Raw genomic sequence first — 9,717 nt, 5'->3', positions numbered from 1 at the left:
ACCAACAGAGGGCGATAGTAGGTATTTAAAGCGATGACGTCTTGATTGATGCTGTCAAAGAATACAATTATGACGGTACAATACTATCGAAGAATACAATATTCTTTGATAGGATATGATAGTATATGATATATTCTTTAATATTATATATAGTATAGTTCTATCGTAATAAAATTTTAAACAAAAATATATTTAATTTTTAGTGTATAAAAATGTGTTTGCCTTCAGAAATGCATATATAAATTAATTTTAAAAAGCAACAATTAAGGGCGTTCTAATGAAAGTTAATCAAGATGAGTTGATGTTAAATCCAACGATGATCACCTGTAACAAGAAGAAAACTATATTAATCATACAGTCAATAAATTCAATCCTAAAATACAAGTCGCCAAATTAGCAGATGCACTTTTAAATGTAATTTTCTATGTATTTTTATCAAATCTCTATTTCAAGTTGCATAAAATTAAATTTGAACGCGTGATTTTACATTATAATATATAATAATTAAGAAATAAAAAAGCTACAAAAATATTACAATACTGAAAAAAAAAAAAAACAAAAAAAATAAAATCTATTTTAATCGATTTAAATCGATAATATTCGATCAAAGAAAAAAGAATTTTAAAGACAAAAAAGGTAAGAGAAATTATTGTGAGATTTAACGAACGTTAATTAAGTTTAAAATCTAAGAAAAAGGAAATCTAAATAGTTTTGACTCTATTAACATACAAAAAACTTGTGCATCTTTTGAACTATTCAAGTATGAGTTTGGCGTAACAAGGAGATGGAATGGTCCATCATCTCCAAATACAATTACAAATTAATGACGAGCAAAAGAGTAATATAATAAAATATAAAATATGACTAAAGAGCTATTCTCGAAAAGTTCGAACTTGCTGTTGAACTTTTGAAAATAACTCAATAGTCTATGTAGTTGCCCTCTTCAGCCACATTTAAGTGGGGGCCTCTTCGGCATAAGCCTCTTCGGCATTTAGCCTCTTCTTTCTTCATGCCCTAAACTCAGCTGTGAGGCTTTTTCTATGCGCATTTTACAATACAAATCGTACAGTTACAGTTTATTCGAATGCCTCAACAGATCTAATCGATGAACCTATTATTAACACTTTGCATTTAAAAAATTAAATAATATCGAAGAAAAACAGAAACTTTGTCATAGATCATATGGTCTTACTTTTTTACTCGACCACTTTTATCTTTTATCTTTACTCTACTTTGTATTTACTATACATACATAACAAATGAAGTATTCAGTAGGAATTACTAAAGAGCAAAGCGTTAATATACTTAATATTAAGTAAGTATCCAACGTATTCAGCTATCTTCACTTTTTCGAAAAAAAAATTAATTTTTAAGAAAACGCAAAGACTTTTGAACCGTTCGATACTGATTTATATCTCGCAGTACAGAGTATCAGCAATACATGGAAAAAATACAAGAAATATTTAAATGATAAATGAATCTAAAGGTTGCTGAAACTTTGTATAATATCCGGAGAAGAAATTGTCCACTCCCGAGTGGAAATTACAATCGCGCGACTTCTCCGGTCTCTACCTACTTACAAATTAAATAAACATTCACACCTAAGTATGCTATCTGCCTATATATGGCAATATGTAAAAAGATCAAACATACATGCATACCCACCCACTCACTCCACGATTCTCTCACATACCACCAGGGTGCAAAAGTCTAAACTAGAGAGCATGCCCCGGGGCACCTCCGACACCCTAGTTCAAACGCGTGTTTTCTAAACTTTTGGGAGTACGTACCAATTGCTGTAATCGTCTGCCAAGGCTAATGATTATTGCATAAATGACTAATGCAAAAATACAAGTATAAACTAGTATATATTGCATACTAGTTATATACGAGTATATTATAGTTTCCACAAATAAATGCGGTAAACTCTACTATGCAAAACGATTGTTAAAGAAAAGAAAAAAAATTCGTATCGTACGCGTGACTCTACAAGTTATTTTTATTCAATAACTTTAAAAAATAATAAGCGCGGTATTACGTATCGCGAAACGATGTACAATGCACATACCTAACGCACACACAGGTGCAATGTACACCGTGCAATCACTAGCACAATGACAGCCGCCAATAGGGGGGGAAAAACTTAAAACTAAACCCATACTAACCGTTTCTCACCCATACGAGTAGCACCTGGGCACACGCATAGATGAGAACGCAGAAAGTATAGGGGGGAGAAACGGGAGATTAGTACATTAGAAGCTGAAAATCCTGATCTAAAAAATATGATTAAATACACATAAATACATAACACATAAATATACATTTTTATAAAAATTCATCTAAGCGGCTAAGGACTCTACAATTTATTTGATAAATAATAACTTTTAATATCTTTTAATATCTTTTAATATATTTCAAAACCTCGGACGACTCCTTTCATTAAGTTGGCTGTTCTAATAAAAGAACTGGGCTTTGAGCCACCACTTAACTGCTAGAATCTATCCGTCGCGAATGAGTTTGTCTTCTTGCTCATTTATTTATAATATCGAAGTATCGATATATTAAAATTAATCGCGATTAGATAAACTAAGTACGAAGCAATGCATGTAAGACATTTATTACATGATTTTCTGAACGAAAACGAGTAAACTAATGCTCGGTTTCACCACTACTAACCACGAACAAAATACGTAATAAAAAAGAAAGTGCATAATTAATTGCACTATTAATTAAATGAATTTAACCGGTGAGACAAGAAAACCTATCCTGAACTAATATAAAATATACAATACAATATACAATACAATATATAATTTTCATGAGTAACTCCTAGAAAGGAATTACTCACGTGCTCGTCACTAATTTATTGGAATAATTACAACCGGTAACTCGTGCCGATTAGGACCTTTCATCCTCGACATGATTGAGCACCGGAGGGACTTTAAATTTTTGACTCACTGCGTAAGAAGTTCTACGATGGCTCCAAAACACTCCTACTTCTCAGCAATTATTATAGTCTGACGATCGAAGAGTTCCTCAATTTGGTATTGAAGGAGATCCACCGAAGAATTCATCCCACATCTTTGATAAGGTAGAAAGTCCGTCGTCATATCTGTAAAATAAAATAGAACAAAATGATAAGTTATATGTAATATGATCCAAAATCGTATCAAACAAAAACGAATAAAATGTTAATAAAAAAATACTTACAATGCATTCCAATGGGATGAAGTTCAATTGCACCATGGCGATGCACCTCGCGTGAATCTAATAACACGTTAATAACGAAAATAAGAAACTATAGATGAGTTTCTTATCGCGAAACCGAAATTTTATTATACGGCGAACAACACTGATTCTAATTCGCGTTTGATTTTAATTTGTTTTACGCCCGATCACTGATTCTACACAACTAATTCAAAGACTGCTTTGCACACAGTCAATGCAAGTAAAAAAATCTTCATTGATGCACTGCCTCTAATACGCGAACAGTCTGTGCGACTGTTTAAAAATAAAAATAAAACTTTACGAACAAACTCTAATGCAATTACTGCTTTGGTCGCAGTTAATTTAATATATACATTTCAAAAATAGTTCGCGAACGCGACGGAATTGAAATGAAAACGAACGAACGTGCTTCTAATCCGTGATTTTAATTATATTTAACGATACAACACTCCCGTATATTGCTTCGCGCACGATAGCAATGCACGAACACTTGCAACACTTCACAAACACAATTCACAAACACTTCCAACACTGATATATTCCCATGATGATCTGAAACAGAAATAAAAACAAAATTATAAATATCATTGTTGTAAGTAAAAAAATTATTATAATTATTGAGAAAGTGTTTAAAATAAAAATTGACTTACGTTTATTCTTCATTGATGAATGCATGATGGGTATCCTACCCTTAGGATGACGATGAGCACACGTTTAAACCGAATAGAAGAAACTTACGGAGTTTCTTTACCCGAAAAAAACGAAACTTTTACATACGGCGTACAACACTGATTCTACTTTCCGATTCTTTTATATTTTATTTTATCGATGCAACACACGAGTACTTCATTGCCTACGCGCTCGATTGCAATGATGTTCTGAAAACAGAAAAAGAAAAAGAACAATTAATGTCATCGTCGTGATAAAAAAACCATTGAAATTATCATAGAAGTGTTTGATAGAAAAATATACTTACTTTTAGTCTTCATTGATGACTGCAGGATGGGTATCCTACCCGTAGGATGACGATGAATAAAATAAAATTAAATAAAACTCTGAAAAGCTGAAACATAATAAAAATGATATTACAATATTTCCTGAAATCATTCCTGAAGGCATAGCACACTTTAAAAAATATATTTCTTAATATATATATATTTATTCTATAAATATATATATATTCTGTATAAAAATATTCTAATATAAAGAATCAATGTTAGATATAAAATTTTGTCTAATCAGCAGTTGTCGAATGTTGTAATTAGATAACGTTAGAAATAAAATTATTAAATAGTTTAATACGTCACGTTTGTTAGAACTTTACTCGTTGAAGGACTGAATAGGAATGATCACGTTACTGTTTGTCCTTGCGTCTGTCGTTCGACCGTTTTCGTTTGTTTTCGTTTTATTTCGGCTGTCTTTCTTCTCTTTTCACCTCGAGAAATTCTTGGAATATACATACACATTCGTTATTGCCTGTAGATCGAATTTTTGTTTTCTTATTCTCTCTCACTCTCTCTCTCACACTCTCGTTCTTACTCTTTCTATACATTTGTATATAGCTTAGAAAAAGAATAACGCTTACCTCGCTGAATATGAAGATAAAAAAGAGTAAACACAATTGTTAGACTGAGTATATGTATTCCTGCTGGACTCTCCTAATGATCGGTACCTAAAAAGGAAAAAAAAAGATTACATTAGTATAATACAAAGAAAATCAAATATATGAGTGTATGTGTACGAGCTACCTATACTTATGCATATATGCCTTTATGTGTGTGTATGTGACAGGAATCGAATTTAATACGAAATACAATCTTTGAATACATAATTATGAAAAATAATTAATTAGAGCATCATTAGAGATGGTAGTAATTATCGATACCATGAAAAAAGCTGGAAATTAGAAGAAATATTGTTAAGTAACATTGGTGAAATTGGCGGGACGCCGAGATATATCGATGTTATATTCTCACATATATCTATCGAACTTTTTAATATTTCGTTTTGAAAACACTCACGTATGAAAATCTTGTGTGTAGCTATCGTTTGATATGTAATAGGAAGGTGTAAAATACTTTTCAATTACCTGAGTTAAACGAGATGACAGGTATACAAAATGGTGGTCATCGCTGTGACGTAGCTGCAAAGAAACGAAGCGACATCTGCTGCGACCAATGGCTACTTGAGATCTTCCATTTTTTTTCATCTATTATAGAAAAATATCGAATAGTTAAAAATAGGATATAGGAACATAACAATTGTCGAAATATATACTTTATTAATCCAAACAACCAAAATTGAACATTATAAGTCGATATCCTGCTGTATGTCGATATGCTGTAAAACAAGATATATATATGATTGCGTAGAAAAATGCATACCAATGTACATGGAATTTTTTTCTACACAAATATTCTTTATCCTCGACATTATCGTAATCTTTCGATTATATCATTTGGAAGTCATTTGCTAGAAGAATCTATTAGTATATAGGAAGATTATTTACGTTAGAAAATACTTTTTAATTACCTGAGATTAACGGGACGACGTAGCATCCGTCCGATCTCCAGCACCGACGCCGCGAAAAGAAAGAGGAATGATCAGCAAAGAGCCCTGATTGGCTGATAATTATTGCAAAAGAAAAGATGACCAATCAGAAATTCCCAATTACCATATAGAAATGTATTTTACGCACACGTACGTAACTCGCCTTTCTTCATGACCACTCTAGTCAAGCTTGATATGATAATTTATTTATTAAATAAATAAAAAATTTATTCTATTTTACTATTTAAGGTACATATCTTGTTAATATTTAAAAAAAACGAAAAGAATAAAGACAATATGCACTATAATCCTTATCACACAGAACAGAAAAACATACATAATTTATTTATTACAATAATTAAATATCAATTTTATGAATTATTATAATTATCTAATTACTAATCCAATTAATAATTATTGTTATCTAATTTATTTTTCTGTTAGGTGTATACGTTCCTTGGTAATATTAAAAAAATAACGAGTAAAATAAAGACAATATACACTAAAAACTTTATCACATGGAAACGTTCTGATTTAAACATTCCTTCAATTTGTATGTAATTTTTTTAAACTAATATACATTTGTTTTAACATCCCTGTGCAATGATGACTTTGGATAATAAAATTTTTATCCAGAAAAATATCACATTAAAACTATTTTATATTCAAAGTATATTAATAAGTATGTAATGTTTAAACCAGTACATATGCGTTTAAACAATCTGAAATATAAGTAGAGTGTATCAGAATATTTAAAAAATTGTTAAATAATCGATAGGAATGTCTATTGTTGTCTAAAAACTCGGAATATATGATCTATGTACCGTCCTCTTCGAAATCCACCATTGAAATGAGCTCTTGTCCTCTATGAAAGTACTTTTATTAAACGTTGTTTATTTGACTTTCTCCGAACGTTACGCATGTGTATAAAAGGAATAATCCATCTAATCAATAAAATTTAAGATTATAACGTTCTTATTTTTGTATTCTTTTAATTTTTGTGTTATTATTTTAGTGCTCCTGCGCAGTGATGACTTGAAGGGTAAAATTTAGCTGCAATATAAGAAAAATGCATTGATGCATTAAAATAATTGTTAATGTATACGTAATGTACACGTATATGGAAATGAAAAAAGAAAGAACATTTCTCTAAACAATTATATAACCAATATATTAAAACAATTAATAAACATTATACTAATGAAAAATGTGAATTATTAAAATTTACCATTATAATAGAAAAAAGCTGAGGTGTTTGCTTATTTAAGTACTAAAACATATTGCCTGGATTCATTTTAAAATCTTGTAAACTCTTCTTTTATGTATGTACTTGATACACAAAACAATAAGAAAGCCTAATAGATGCTGTGCTTTTCCAAATCTTCAAATACTTGCAAATCTGAAAATCATAGGATTGTATTAGTAAAGTATCAAGCAAACTGAACGAGTCTACATATATTTATGTATGATATTTGTATAATTTATCACTCTCTCTCTTTCTTTCTTTCCCCTTCTCATACTTTTTATATTACTATTCTTTATGTTATAAAAGGAAAGAGATAAACTTACCACAACTGATATCAATATAAAAAAATAAAAACAATTATTCTACTGACAATGAGTATATGTATTCATGCTGTATTCTACCAATGTTTGGAAACCTAAAAAAAGTATAAAGTAATATTACATTGGTATAATATAAAGAAAATTAAATTTATGAGTTTTTTGTATATTTGTAAAACGTTCTTTGTTAATATTTAAAAAATAACGTGTCGAATAAAGACACTATACACTAAAAACTTTGTCACATTGCACAAAGAAACAGAATCGTATAGAAAAGAAACCTCGTTGCAGATATTTTTAAAACAATTGACATCGCATACCACAGGAAAACACAATCGTATAGAAATGAAACATCGTTATAGAAATCTTTAAAACAATTGACATAAGGCACTGTAGCCATCCTTAAAGAATTAAAATAAATTGAAACAAAACAATTGACATCTCTCATGCCAACTATGAAAGTATAAATTCCCATATTCTGTATTGATATGGAAAAATTCTTGTTATTTTAATTCTTGGAGGATGGCTATAGTGCTTTCTGTCAATTGTCTTAAAGATTTCTATAACGATGTTTTATTTCTATACGATTGCGTTTTTCTGTGCGGTTTTTAGTGTATAACCTGTTTATTTTATTCCTTATTTTTTAAATATTATAAAGGAACGTGTACACTTAATAGGAAAATAAAATTTATTTTTGATTTATTAAATAAATAAATTTTATGTGTTTTTCTGTGCAAAGTGATAAAGTTTTTAATGTATATTGTTTTTATTCTACACATTATTTTTTAAATATTAACAAGGATAACTTGATACTTTAATAATACAATCCGATGATTTTCAGATTTGCAAATATTTGAAGATTTGGAATTACACAGCATCAATTAGGCTTTCTTATTGTTTTGTGTATCAAGTACATACATAAAAGAAGAGTTTACAAGACTTTAAAATGAATCCAGGCAATATGTTTTAGTATTTAAACAAGCAAACACCTCAGCTTTCTTCTATTATAATGGTAAACTTTAATAATTCACATTTTTCATTAGTATATTGTTTATTAATTGTTTATATATTGTTTAGAGAAATGTACTTTCTTTTTTTTATTTCCATATACGTGTACATTACGTATACATTAACAATTATTTTAATGCACTAATGCATTTTTCTTATATTGCAGCTAAATTTTACCCTTCAAGTCACCACTACGCAGAAGCATTATAATATTACTTAAATAGATAAAATACGTAATCATAACGTTTTAATCTTAAGGATTATGTATTAGATGTATGACACCCTTATACACATGCGCATCGTTTGGAAGGTCTTATAAACAACATTTAATAAAAGTACTTTCATAGAGGACAACATCTCATTTCAACGGTGGATTTCGAAGGGGACGGTACATAGATCATATATTCCGAGTTTTTAGACAACAATAGACATTCCTATCGATTATTTAACAATTATTTTAATATTCTGATACACTCTACTTATATTTCAGATTGTTTAAACACATATCTACTGGCTTAAACATTACATACTTATTAACATACTTTGAATATAAAATAATTTTAATGTGATATTTTTCTGGATAAAAATTTTATTATCCAAAGTCATCATTGCACAGGGACGTTAAAACAAATGTATATTAGTTTAAACAATTACATAAAAATTGAAGGTATGTTTAAATCAGAACGTTGCGATGTGATCAAGTTTTTAGTCTATATTATCTTTATTTTACTCGTTATTTTTTAAATATTAACAAGGAACGTATACACCTTATAGAAAAAAGAATTAGGTAATAATAATTATTAATTGGATATGTATAATAGTAATTATAAATTGTTATAATTATAAATAATAATAAAATGGATTTTTGATTTATTTAATAAATAGATTATGTGTATTTTTCTGTTTGGTGTTATAAGGTTTATAGTTGCATATTGTCTTTATTCTTTTCGTTATTTTTTAAATATTAACAAGATACGTGTATCTTAAATAGAAAAATAGAATAAATTTTTTATTTATTTAATAAATAAATTATCATATTAAGCTTGACTAGCGTGGTCATGAAGAAAGGCGAGCTACAGCAAGTACGTGTGATGGGGCAAGCTTGTGTGCGTGAAATACATTTTTATTGGTTATTCGGAATCTATAATTGGTCACTTTACGAGTAAATAATTATCAGCCAATCAGCTTATCAGCCGAAATAATTATCAGCCAATCAGGGCACTTTGCTAATTTTCTTTCTTTCTTTTCCGCGGCGTCGGTGCTGGAGTTCGCACGTATACCACGTCGTCCCGTTAATCTCAGGTAATTAAAAAGTATTTTACACCTTCATATTACATATCAAACGATAGCTACACACAAGATTTTCAT

This window comes from Polistes fuscatus, unplaced genomic scaffold (assembly GCF_010416935.1).
Source record: "Polistes fuscatus isolate 324 unplaced genomic scaffold, CU_Pfus_HIC Scaffold3, whole genome shotgun sequence".
Taxonomy (NCBI): Eukaryota; Metazoa; Arthropoda; class Insecta; order Hymenoptera; family Vespidae; genus Polistes; species Polistes fuscatus.
The sequence above is the reverse complement of the archived record's forward strand: the minus strand, read 5'-3'. Positions refer to the sequence as shown.